This window comes from Triticum aestivum, chromosome 3A, assembly GCF_018294505.1.
Source record: "Triticum aestivum cultivar Chinese Spring chromosome 3A, IWGSC CS RefSeq v2.1, whole genome shotgun sequence".
Taxonomy (NCBI): Eukaryota; Viridiplantae; Streptophyta; class Magnoliopsida; order Poales; family Poaceae; genus Triticum; species Triticum aestivum.
In genome coordinates this window covers 559956134-559969419 of record NC_057800.1, presented here as the reverse complement: position 1 = coordinate 559969419, position 13286 = coordinate 559956134, and positions in this window count along the sequence as shown.

Below are 13286 nucleotides of genomic sequence, written 5' to 3'. Positions count from 1 at the left end.
CCGCAGCCCCAAGCCCGGAGACTGGGAGAAGTGTTCCGTCCCGCATAGCCGATTAGTGAAGCTACAGACCCAGGGATTCCTCCCTCCAGCGTATATGGTCCTGGTTCGAGCCGGGCTCGCCACCTATAATGGCGGGGAGCAAGCGGAGAGCTTTCCCAACCCCTCTAAGGGAGAGCGGGTATGCCTTGTCCCTTATTTCTTAAGGGGACTCGGATTTCCAATCCATCCATTTCTCCGAGGGCTCTTGGAGTTCTACGGCCTCCAGTTGCACAACCTCACCCCTGCCTCAATACTACACATCGCTGGTTACGTAGCCCTTTGCGAGCTATTTTTGGGTTGCGAAGCTCATTTCGCGTTGTGGAAGAAGTTGTTTTGCCTTGTGCCCTATTCACAGAGGGGATCAATATATCAAGTGGGCGGAGCCGAAGTATGGCACATCGCTGTGACCAGATACCTATCCGGTACCCCGAAGAAGACGTCCAAGGACTGGCCTTCGGAGTGGTTTTATATAGAGGATGTTCCTCTCCTGGATCCCATCCGGATTGGTCTTCCTGAGTTCCACAACACCCTTTTGAAGAAACGCCTAAGCTGGCACCCACGGAGCCCATAGGAGGAAGATGATAGAGACGGATTTTATCTGATGGGCCTGATAAAGTTGCTGGCCAAATCAGGACTGACCATAACCAAGGTTATGGCAATATGCACTATGCGGGGGGTGCAGCCACTTCAATATCGAGGCCACCCCATGTGGCACTTCAACGGGGAAGATGATGCCACTCACTGCGGGCGCAAGGGACCGGACTCAGTTGCTGCTCTAGCAAAAATTCTATCCGATTTGTATAAGGGGGAAGAAGAGCAGTTCCTCTGCATCAAGCCACGGGATGGATTCTCCATGAACAACCCTCGAAGCTGGCTGAGCTTCCGCTCTTTTTACTTCCATCCTACCCTTGTTTTCGTGAAAAATATTTACCTTGTCGTTTCATCGCAGGAACTGCGTAAGGCAGTAGGGGAGATCAATAGCCCACCTCCACAACCGGAGGATCCTGAATGGGTCCTCAACCCCGGCCTCAAAGAGGATCCGGACATATTCATGGAGCTGATTGATAGGATTTTCTATCAGCTAACCTGTGATGATGCCATGGTGGCCATTATAGCCGACTACCCTGGGCTACTCCCAGCCTTGCAGGTAAATGAGACCGGAGTCCCAACCTTTCAAAAGGATTTCCTTTTATGCACTTCACCTACCATATACAAACAGTGTTTTATAGGGAAGGCCCTCGGGACGCCATGCAGAGCCCGCGGCGACTCGCCAACAAGGGGTTTCAAAGTCGGACAGGCTAAAAAGGAAGGCGGTCCGGACGGAGACGCCGGCGCAGAGGTATGATGCAACACCTCACTCCGTGGTTGTCGTTTTTAAAAACATAATAACACCCGTGTTTCCTAGAAGGAAGAACGCTCGCCGGACAATATTCGGAGAGGTCGCCAATCACGCCTCCACCAGTCGGGCTCCAGGGCCGGACACAGAGGCGGAAGCTAACACGAGGCACACGCCGGATACTCCTTCTACAGAGGATGCGGATAAGATATCCGCTACGAATTCCAAAGTGGAGAGCACCATGAATCACAGGCGTCGTCGAGTCGTACTCCGTGATGCTTGTTTCTCCCGAGAGGCGTTTGATGCATTCAACTCAGGAGATGCGTACATCCGTGCTGCTCAAAATGGTCTAGCCAGAGCCACGGACCAGTATGTAAAGGATGTACGGGTAAGAAAATTTGATGAGTATATATATTAGTAGCCCTTGAGACTTGAACTAGTTGGCACAACTGATTTAAGGATCATTAATTGTGCAGGTTCTTATAGAGAAGAATACTCGACTATCACAGGAGCTGGAGGAATGCAAGACCCAACTTCGGGCCGCCGTTGCCGCATTGAAGGAACCTGAAAAGTCCCCAACTGGTAACATTTGTTTCAAAGAATGATAGGTACCATATAGTGTGCGACATTGCTGCAGATCTAACAATAGATATTGCAGATGACTCCGGAGAGAATCCGGAGGACCAGCATGTCGTACGACAGCTAAAGGCTGGCGAGCACATGCTGACTAAGGTCATGCGGGAGAAAAACAATCTCCAAGACGCCAACAGCAAGCTGAGCATGGAACTAAAAGATGTTCGAGCCTAGCTTGCGGATTCCATGAAGGAGAATAAGCGGCTTCGACGTGGCATTTTCAGAAGTGCTTGAACGAACCCTTAAAAGAGTGCGGCGGAGAAGCCGGCTAACAGAGTTATGTCTGCGGGTATGTTGACGGGTCATCCTGCGGAGGAGTTGCCTCGGTCTACGGGTGATCTTCTACCCGAGCTCTCACAACTGCATGAACAAGTTCGGCAGGTGATGCAAGGTATTGCCTAGGCCTTGTGGCCATCCGTCTCCCTACCAGCAGGCATTGGAGAGATTGCGGAGAAGCTCAAGGGAGCACGACGGCGCTTCCGATTATGGAAGATATCGGCCTGCCATCAAGGTGCCAGGGAAGCCTGGGCAATGGTGAAGACCCGGTATACCAAGGATGACCCAAACCACATGGCCAAGGTCGGACCTGTGGGGCCCGATGGGAAAGAGATCCTTGTTAGCTTAGTGTATGGGCAAGTAGAATAGGCCACAAAGTATTCCCAATAGGATTATAGGCTAGACAGCCTGTTGGATGGTATAGAAGAGGAATTTAGTCAGTCTACATGACTATGTAATTAAAGTGACATGTATAATGTCTTCTAGCTGGATTGTAAATCATTTGTCATGGCGGACCTTTTCGCTTCAACCTCAGGACCTGATAGTCCGGAGTGTGTCCGAATACCCGCTCAGTTATATAAGAACCGGGGTATGCGTGGAAACAAGGCGTAGGCATCATTAGTGCTTGAATAGACAAGTACCCAACTAGTTATGTTATATTACACGGGTAGTAAGAAACATCTTCCAGGGAGAATAGTTTCGTTAAGGGTTCCTTTCCCTGGGTACGCATGCCCTAAAGTGCATGTCCGGACTGCGAGAGGAGACGTAGGCAAAAACATCTGGGGGCACATATGGAAAATAAATAAAAATCATATTTTGTTCACCGCCGAATATTCCCTTAAGAACGCTAGCTTTTGGCTTCACCTAGTCTAAGGTACACATCCGGCTGACCCGGTAGTAACAATCGCAGAGGTGCTCCCCTTATGCTCTAGCCGAATTAACAGGAATGTAGGGCATAAATACAAGAGCCAGGCAACCCAGCTTGGCCAAAACTTAAGTCATATCGATGCATATAATGGCGAAGAAAAGGTACATGCGGAAGAATAACACATGTGCGGGGCATGAAGCCCAGATAAATAATTAAGCTTCTGTGTAAGAAGCCCCCAGGTAAAATGAGCGCGGTTAGCGCGTCAATAGTGTGCAAGCAAGGCACAAGTTGGCCCTTGAAGGCCTTGAGAAATAAAAAAAGAAAGAAAGAGAAAAAAGACAGATAATGTATATGCAAAAAATGGACAAAGGAAGGAGACAAACATAGAGTCCGGCACTAGGCATAGAATCTTTGGAGCCTGGCTGCGTTCCATGGGTTCGGCTCAAGTCGATTGTTCGATGCATCCCGCAGACGGTACGCTCCACCGGTCAGAACTTGGTCAATAATGAAGGGACCTTCCCATTTGGGCTCAAGCTTGGTCTTTTTCTTCTCCGGCAGGCATAGAACTAGCTCGCCAACGTTATAAGTTTTGGCCCGTACTTCTTTGCTTTGGTATCTGTGAGCCTGTTGCTGATAGAATGCAGAACGAGCTTTTGCCACGTCGCGCTCCTCCTCCAGGGTGTCCACACTATCCTGCCAATCGAGCTCAGCTTCTCTTTCTTCGTACATGCGCACTCGAGGTGAGTCATGAATTATGTCGCAGGGCAGAACCGCCTCTGTGCCGTACACCATAAAGAAGGGTGTGTATCTGGTAGTATGATTCGGCGTAGTCCGCAGCCCCCAGAGTACGGAGTCGAGCTCCTCTACCCAGTGCGTGTTAGACTCCTTTAAGGACCGCACTAATCTGGGATTGATGCCACTCATGATAAGACCATTTGCTCGCTCAACTTGGCCATTAGTTTGTGGGTGATAGATAGAGGCATAATCGAGCTTAATGCCCATGTTGCTGCACCAGAGTTTTACCTCGTCGGCCGTGAAGTTCGTGTCGTTTTCAGTGATGATGCTGTGGGGGGCGCCATAACGGTGTACAACCCCGGATATGAAGTCTATTACCGGTCCGGATTCGGCCGTTTTAACAAGTCTGGCTTCTATCCGTTTGGTGAATTTATCCACCATGACCAGTAATTTTTTTTTTCTTATGGGTTCCCCCTTTAAGGGGTCCAACCATGTCAAGCCCCCAGACCGTGAAGGGCCAGGTAATGGGGATTGTTTGGAGGGCGGTGGGTGGCATTTAGCTTTGGTTTGCAAAAAGCTGGCAACCGACGCAGCGTCGGACCAAGTCCTGTGCGTCTACCCGGGCCGACGGCTAATAAAAACATGTACGGAAGGCCTTGCTTACAAGGGCCCGGGCTGCAGCGTGGTGGCCGCCAAGTCCGGCGTGAATTTCTGCCAAAAGCTTCCGCCCTTCCTCTTCGGAGATGCACCTTTGAAGGACTCCGGTAGTGTTTTTTTATACAACACTCCCTCGTGAACCCTGTAGGCTTTAGATCGCCGCACTATGCAGTGTGCCTCATTTTGGTCCTCGAGAAGTTCCTGCCTAGTTAGGTAGGCCAGGAATGGTTCTGTCCACGGGGCGATGATGGCCATTATTACGTGGGCTGAAGGTGTTATTTCAGTGGCAGAGCCTCCGATTATGTTAGAGTGTTCGATATCGGACATTTTGGCCGGGTCGGACTATTGTTACTGGTGTCCCCTTCCCATACCACGGATGGCTTAAACAACCTCTCCAAAAATATGTTGGGGGGCCGCATCGCATTTTGCGCCGATGCGGGCGAGGACATCTGCCACCTAATTGTTTTCCCGAGCCACATGGTGAAATTTGAGCCCCTCGAACCGAGCTGACATCTTTAGGACGACGTTGCGATAGGCCGCCATTTTCGGATCCTTGGCATCAAAGTCTCCATTTATTTGGGATATTGCAAGGTTCGAATCCCCACGCACCTCCAGGCGTTGAATGCCCACGGAAACTGCCATCCGAAGACCATGTAACATGGCTTCATATTCAGCTGTGTTGTTGGATTCTGTATACAGTATCTGTAGTACGTATTGAACTGTATCTCCGGTTGGGGACGTCCTGACGATGCCAGCTCCCAGACTAGCTAGCATTTTGGAGCCATCGAAGTGCATGATCCAATTGGAGTATGCGTTGTACTCTTTAGGGAGTTCGGCTTCCGTCCATTCGGCGACAAAGTCGGCTAATACTTGCGATTTAATGGCTCGCTGGGGTTTGTATGTTATGTCGAACGGGAGGAGCTCAATGGCCCATTTGGCAATCCGGCCCGTGGCGTCGCGGTTGTTTATAATATCATTAAGTGGCACTTCCAAGGCTACTATAATTGAACACTCTTGGAAGTAGTGTCGCAGCTTCCGGGATGCCATGAATACCGCATAGGCTATCTTTTGATAATGTGGGTACCGTGATGTGCATGGAGTGAGGACAGTGGATACATAATATACCGGCTTTTGAAGGGGGAATTTATGGCCGTCCGTTTCTCGATCGACGACGAGCACTGCGCTTACAACCTGATGAGTTGCCGCAATGTACAACGACATTGGTTCATCGATGTTTGGTGCGGCCAGGATTAGGTTGGTTGCTAGTATGGATTTTATTTCTTCCAATCCGGCTGTGGCAGCGTCCATCCACTCAAAGTGTTCAGTGCGCCAAAGGAGGCGATAAAGGGGTAATGCCTTTTCTCCTAAGCGGGAGATAAAGCGGCTTAGAGCAGCCACACATCCGGTTAATTTCTGGATTTGTGTGAGGTCCGTTGGGATAGACAACTGTGACAGAGCTCGGATTTTGGCCGGATTTGCTTCAATTCCTCTACTGGAGACAATGAAACCCAGGAGCTTTCCGGCTGGTACACCGAAAACGCATTTTTCCGGATTGAGCTTGATGTCGTATGTTCGGAGGTTGTCGAATGTGAGCCTCAAGTCGTCTAGAGTCGACGTGTTTGGTTTTGACGACCACATCATCTATGTACGCCTCTACTATTTTGCCGATCTGTTTCTCCAGACATGTCTGAATCATGCGCTGATATGTTGCGCTCGCGTTTTTGAGCCCAAAAGGCATTGTGTTGAAACAGAAGGGGTCGTATGGTGTGATAAATACCGTTGCGGCTTGGTCGGACTCCGCCATCTTGATTTGGTGGTAGCCGGAGTATGCGTCGAGGAAACATAATGAATCGTGTCCTGCGATAGCATCGATAATTTGATCGATGCGGGGGAGGTGGAAGGGATCCTTTGGGCAAGCCTTGTTGAGGTCCTTGAAATCGACACATAAGCGCCAGGATTTGTCCTTCTTTGGTACCATCACCAGGTTTGCTAGCCAGTCCGGGTGTTTTATTTCTCTAATGAATCCGGCCTCCAATAACTTGGCTAGTTCCTCTCCCATAGCTTGTCTCTTAGGTTCAGAGAAATGCTGAAGAGTCTGCTTGACCGGCTTGAATCCCTTCAGAATATTAAGACTATGCTCGGCGCGCCTGCGTGGGATTCCTGGCATGTCTGAGGGGTGGCAGGCGAATATGTCCCAATTCTCGCGCAGGAACTCTCGTAGTGCGGCGTCCACGGCGGGGTTTAACTGTGCCCCGATGGAGGTTATTTTTGTAGGGTCCGTTGGGTGGACTTGGAATTTGACTATTTCATCCGCTGGTTTAAAAGAGGTGAACTTGGATCTCTTGTCAAGTATCACGTCGTCCCTGTCCACTCTGGAGCATAGCAGAGTTAATTCCTCGGCCGAAAGGGCTTCCGATAATGCCTCGAGGGCCAATGCGGCTGTTTTGTTTTCGGCAGGGAGTGCTGTGTCCGGATCACTAGCGAGAGTGATGATTCCGTTGGGCCCGGGCATTTTGAGCTTCATGTACCCGTAATGGGGTATGGCTTGGAAGATCGTGAACGCCTCCCGCCCTAAAAGGGCATGGTATCCGCTACTGAACGGGGCCACTTGGAATGTAATTTCTTCGGACCTATAGTTCTCCGGCGTGTCGAATACCACATCTAGTGTGATTTTCCCAGCACAGCGTGCTTCTCGACTAGGGATGATTCCTCTGAAGGTTGTGCTGCTTTGCTCAATGCGGTTCCAGTCTATTTCCATTTTTTGAAGAGTTTCCTCATAGATGAGGTTTAATCCACTGCCGCCGTCCATGAGTACTTTGGTGAGTCAAAAGCCGTCCACAATTGGATTGAGGACCAGTGCAGCTGGTGCTCGGGCTGTTCGGAATTTGGGTTCGTCACTAGCATTGAAGGTAATAGCCATGTCACTCCATGGATTTATTGCTGCCGCGTGGCAGATTTCGGCAAGGCTGCGGAGTGTTCGCTTGCGCCTATTATTTGATGCGAAGGTTTCAAAGACTGTTAATACCGTATTGTTATCCCCAGGATGGTGCTCTGTGGCATCTGGGATGAGAAGATCCTCACCACTTTTGGCCACCTGCCGGAGTACCCAACATGCTCTAAGGTTGTGTGTTGGTATGGTATCCGATGTACTATGAATTTTGCAGGGTCCGTTGAGCCATCCCTCCAATACGGTTCCACGCCCTGTAGAGGGTTTTTGCTTCTTTGTAATTAACTCGGGTGTCTTATGATAGTGCACCCTTTTACTTCGGACTGGGTGTATATTTGGAGCGGGATTATCCCCAAATTTTGCTTTGGTTTTCCAGGCGCTTTCCATCGCATAGTACTTTCATACTATGGACTCCAAGTCAACGAAGCGTGATATGTCACAGCGACTTATGGCGTTAAGGATTCCCTTGTCCGTGCAATTATTGTGGAAAAATGAGACTGGGTCTTCCTCGCGACAGTCCTTAACCTTGTTCATCACAAGGAGGAACCTGGCCCAATAATGATGTACTGTTTACTGGGGCACTTACCTGATGTGGGAAAGATCGTTTATGTTTGGGTGGGTGGGTGGATTTGAGTCTGAACCCTTACCCGATCTGAGACCCAGGGGCCGAGGAGTTTCCAATCTTGGAAGTTCGGGTTCCGAGATGTTGCCCGATAAGTCTAGCCTGTCACCTGACTCTAGGTTCAGGGCTTGGGTGATGTCCTCCCGTAAACGGGTATCTAGCTTGGAGAGCTCAGAAATCCGGACATAGTTAGTCCTCAAGATAGAGGAAGCATCGCCGCATTGTTCCTCCACCACCGCAATATGATGGGTGACCGGTGGAGAGTTAATCTCCCTTTGATCGGGTTTAAGCCCAATCCGATCATAGTCCATAGCGACTCCCAACGCGGCAATGCGATCCAAGAGCTCGTTTAGGGATGAGAGCTCCATTGGATCCATCTGCTCAGCAAATTCTGAGCCGACGTGGAGGTTGTTTTCGATGACCCGAGAAGTCATCATCGGTGCAGCAGCCGAACGGGCGGTCATGATGAAACTGCCTAGCCAGAGAGTTTGGCCGACAGCCAGGGCTCCCCCGGCGGTAATGTTTTTTTAACAAGGAGACAAGGCATCCTTCCTTACGGTGACGGCATAGTGGAACTCTCAACGAAAGCACCAATGTCGGTGTCAAAATCGGCGGATCTCGGGTAGGGGGTCCCGAACTGTGCGTCTAGGCGGATGGTAACAGGAGACGTGGGACACGATGTTTCTACCCAGGTTCGGGCCCTCTCGATGGAGGTAAAACCCTACTCCTGCTTGATTGATCTTGATGATATGAGTATTACAAGAGTTGATCTACCACGAGATCGAAGAGGCTAAACCCTAGAAGCTAGCCTATGGTATGATTGTGTGTTGTTGGTCCTACGGACTACCCTCCAGTTTATATAGACACCAGAGGGGGTTAGGGTTACATAGAGTCGGTTACAAGGAAGGAGATCTACATATCCGTACTGCCAAGCTTGCCTTCCACGCCAAGGAGAGTCCCATCCGGACACGGAACGAAGTCTTCAATCTTGTATCTTCATAGTCCAACAGTCCGGCCAAAGGATATAGTCCGGCTGTCCGGATACCCCCTAATCCAGGACTCCCTCACTCCACCTGACATCTGGGACCCACTGTAAGGACCTCTGTTTTTTGCGAAAAAACGTTCCTCCTGCTGACAGCTCAGACCCACCAGCTATATCTTCGGATGCAAGGAAGTGTCTCCTTATTACGCACAAAAAATGAATACTCCCCCTGCTAGCTGGGACCCAACATAATGGAAGGCTGACTTGTGTGCAACTAAGTTGACAGGGACGGAGGGCTTTGTCAACTTAGTCAATATGAATGATTCTAGCTCCAGTGACTGTATGATGTCCATACAACGGCCGTAGTGCTTCTTCAACCTCTGGTTTTCTTGCTCCAGCTGCCCAAAGCAGCGCCGGTTGTGCCGTGTGTGAAGGAAATATGCCCTACAGGCAATAATAAAGTTGTTATTTATATTTCCTTATATCATGATAAATGTTTATTACTCGTTCTAGAATTGTATTAACCGGAAACTTAGTACATGTGTGAATACATAGACAAACAAAGTGTCCCTAGTATGCCTCTACTTGACTATCTCGTTAATCAAAGATGGTTAAGTTTCCTAACCATGAACATGTGTTGTCATTTGATGAATGGGATCACATCATTAGAGAATGATGTGATGGACAAGACCCATCCGTTAGCTTAGCACTATGATCGTTTAGTTTACTGATATTGCTTTCATCATGACTTATACATGTTCCTCTGACTATGAGATTATGCAATTCCCGAATGCTGGAGGAACACCTTGTGTGCTATCAAACGTCACAACATAACTGGGTGATTATAAAGATGCTCTACAGGTGTCTCTGATGGTGTTTGTTGAATTGGCATAGATCGAGATTAGGATTTGTCACTCCGTGTATCGGAGAGGTATCTCTGGGCCCTCTCGGTGATGCACATCACTATAAGCCTTGCAAGCAATGTGACTAATGAGTTAGTTATGGGATGTTGCATTACTGAATGAGTAAAGATACTTGCCGGTAACGAGATTGAACTAGGTATGAGGATACCGACGATCGAATCTCGGGCAAGTAACATACCGATGACAAAGGGAACAATGTATATCGTTATGCGGTTTGACCGATAAAGATCTTTGTAGAATATGTGGGATCCAATATGAACATCCAAGTTCCGCTATTGGTTACTGACCGGAGACGTGTCTAGGTCATGTCTACATAGTTCTCGAACCCGTAGGGTCCGCACGCTTAATGTTCGATGACGATCGGTATTATGAGTTTATGTGTTTCGATGTACCAAAGGTAGCTCGGAGTCCCGGATATGATCACGGACATGACGAGGAGTCTCAAAATGGTCGAGAAATAAAGATTAATATATTGGACGGCTATATTCGGACACCGGAAGTGTTCTGGGTGATTTCGGAGAAAACGGGATTGTCGGAGGGTTACCGAACCCCCCCCCCCCGGGGAACTAGTGGGCCTAGATGGGCCTTAGTGGAGAGAGAGGCTGCCAGGGCAGGCCGCGTGCCCCCTCCCCCTTGGGTCCGAATTGGACTAGGAGCGAGGGTGGTGCGCCCCCTTTCCTTCCTCTTTCCAACTCCTTCATTCCCCCTCCTAGTAGGACTAAGAAACAAGGAATCCTACTCCTACTAGGAGGAGGATTCCTCCCCTCCTTGGCGCGCCCTAGGGCTGGCCAGCCTCCCCCGTTGCTCCTTTATATATGGGGGCCGGGGTGATACGTCTCCAACGTATCTATACTTTTTGATTGCTCCATGCTATATTATCTACTCTTTTAGACATTATTGGGCTTTATTATCCACTTTTATATTATTTTTGGGGACTAACCTATTAACCGGAGGCCCAGCCCAGAATTGCTGTTTTTTGCCTGTTTTAGGGTTTTGAAGAAAAGGAATATCAAACGGAGTCCAAACGGAATGAAGCCTTCGGAAATGTGATTTTCTCATCAGACAAGATCCAGGAGACTTGGACCCTCCGTCAAGAAAGCCACGAGGTGGTCACAAGGGTGGAGGGCACCCCCCCTAGGGCGCGCCCCCTGCCTTGTGGGCCCCTCAAAGCTCCACCAACGTACTTCTTCCTCCTATATATATCCACGTACCTCCAAACGATTGGGGACGGAGCCAAAAACCTAATTCCACCGCCGTAACTTTCTGTATCCACGAGATCCCATCTTGGGGCTTGTTCCGAAGCTCCGTCGAAGGGGGCATCGATCACGGAGGGCTTCTACATCATCATCCAAGCCCCTCCGATGAAGTGTGAGTAGTTTACTTCAGACCTACGAGTCCATAGCTAGTAGCTAGATGGCTTCTTCTCTCTTTTTGGATCTCAATACAATGTTCTCCCCCTCTCTTGTGGAGATCTATTTGATGTAATCTTCTTTTTGCGGTGTGTTTGTTGAGACTGATGAATTGTGGGTTTATGATCAAGTCTATCTACGAATAATATTTGAATCTTCTCTGAATTCTTTTATGTATGATTGGTTATCTTTGCAAGTCTCTTCGAATTATCAGTTTGGTTTGGCCTACTAGATTGGTTTTTCTTGCCATGGGAGAAGTGCTTAGCTTTGGGTTCAATCTTGCTGTGTCCTTTCCCAGTGACAGAAGGGGCAGCAAGGCACGTATTGTATTGTTGCCATCGAGGATAACAAGATGGAGTTTTTATCATATTGCATGGAACTATCCCTCTACATCATGTAATCTTGCTTAAGGCCTTACTCTGTTTTTAACTTAATACTCTAGATGCATGCCGAATAGCGGTCGATGAGTGGAGTAATAGTAGTAGATGCAGAGTTGTTTCGGTCTACTTGTCTCGGACGTGATGCCTGTATACATGATCATACCTAGATATTCTCATAACTATGCTCAATTCTGTCAATTGCTCAACAGTAATTTGTTCACCCACCGTAGAATACATATGCTCTTGAGAGAAGCCACTAGTGAAACCTATGGCCCCCGGGTCTCTTTCTCATCATATCAATCTCCATCACTTTATTATTGCTTTGCTTTTACTTTGCTTTTACTTTTTACATTGCATCTCTATACCAAAAATACCAAAAAAATATTAGTTATCATCTCTATTAGATCTCACTTTCGTAAGTGACTATGAAGGGATTGACAACCCCTAAGCGTGTTGGTTGCGTTGAGCTATTGTTTTTGTGTAGGTACGAGGTACTCGAGCGTAGCCTCCTACTGGATTGATACCTTGGTTCTCAAAAACTAAGGGAAATACTTACACTACTTTGCTGCATCATCCCTTCCTCTTCGGGGAAATCCAATGCAGTGCTCAAGAGGTAGCAAGAAGAATTTATGGTGCCGTTGCCGGGGAGTCTGCGCAAAAGTCAACATACCAAGTACCCATCACAATCCCTATTTCCCGCATTACACTATTTGCCATTTGCCTCTCGTTTTCCTCTCCCCCACTTCACCCTTGCCGTTTTATTCGCCCTCTCTCTCTCTCTATCTTCCCTCTCTTCCTCCGTTTGCCTTTTTGTTTGCCCGTGTGTTGGATTGCTTGTTTATCACGATGGCTCTACCTAGATTTGGTGATCTTCACCTTAAAAGGTTAGAGGAGATCGAAAACAACGTCAGGAAGTTTATGGTTTTGCAATTTGATCATAATAATTTCTTTAGAAATGAGCTTAAGGAACAAAAAAGTTTCATGAATTATATGAATAAAGAGCTCGATGATATGTCTAAAGAATTTGATGGTATAAGATCCCAAATTGCCCATCTTGAAAAATTAACTGCTGAAATTTCGGATATGCAAGCTACCTTAGTCAATAAGATGGGCGCTAAACCGGATTCCTATGAAAATAATAGTGAAGATCTAAAAGTTATTGATGTGTTCCCTATTAAATCTTTGTTTTGCAATATGAATCTTGATAATGATGGGACTGAATATGATCCACCTTTACCTAGAAGGCATTCTAAGAATTCGGATTTTGTTGATCTTGATGCTAAATTTGATAAAAGTGGGATTGAAGAAATTAAAACCCTAGATGTTGCTAAATCCACTATTATGGATTTCAAGGAATTTAACTATGAAAATTGCTCCTTGATTGATTGCATTTCCTTGTTGTAATCCGTGCTAAAGTCTCCTCACGCTTATAGTCAAAATAAAGCATTCACTAAACATATCGTTGATGCCTTGATGCAA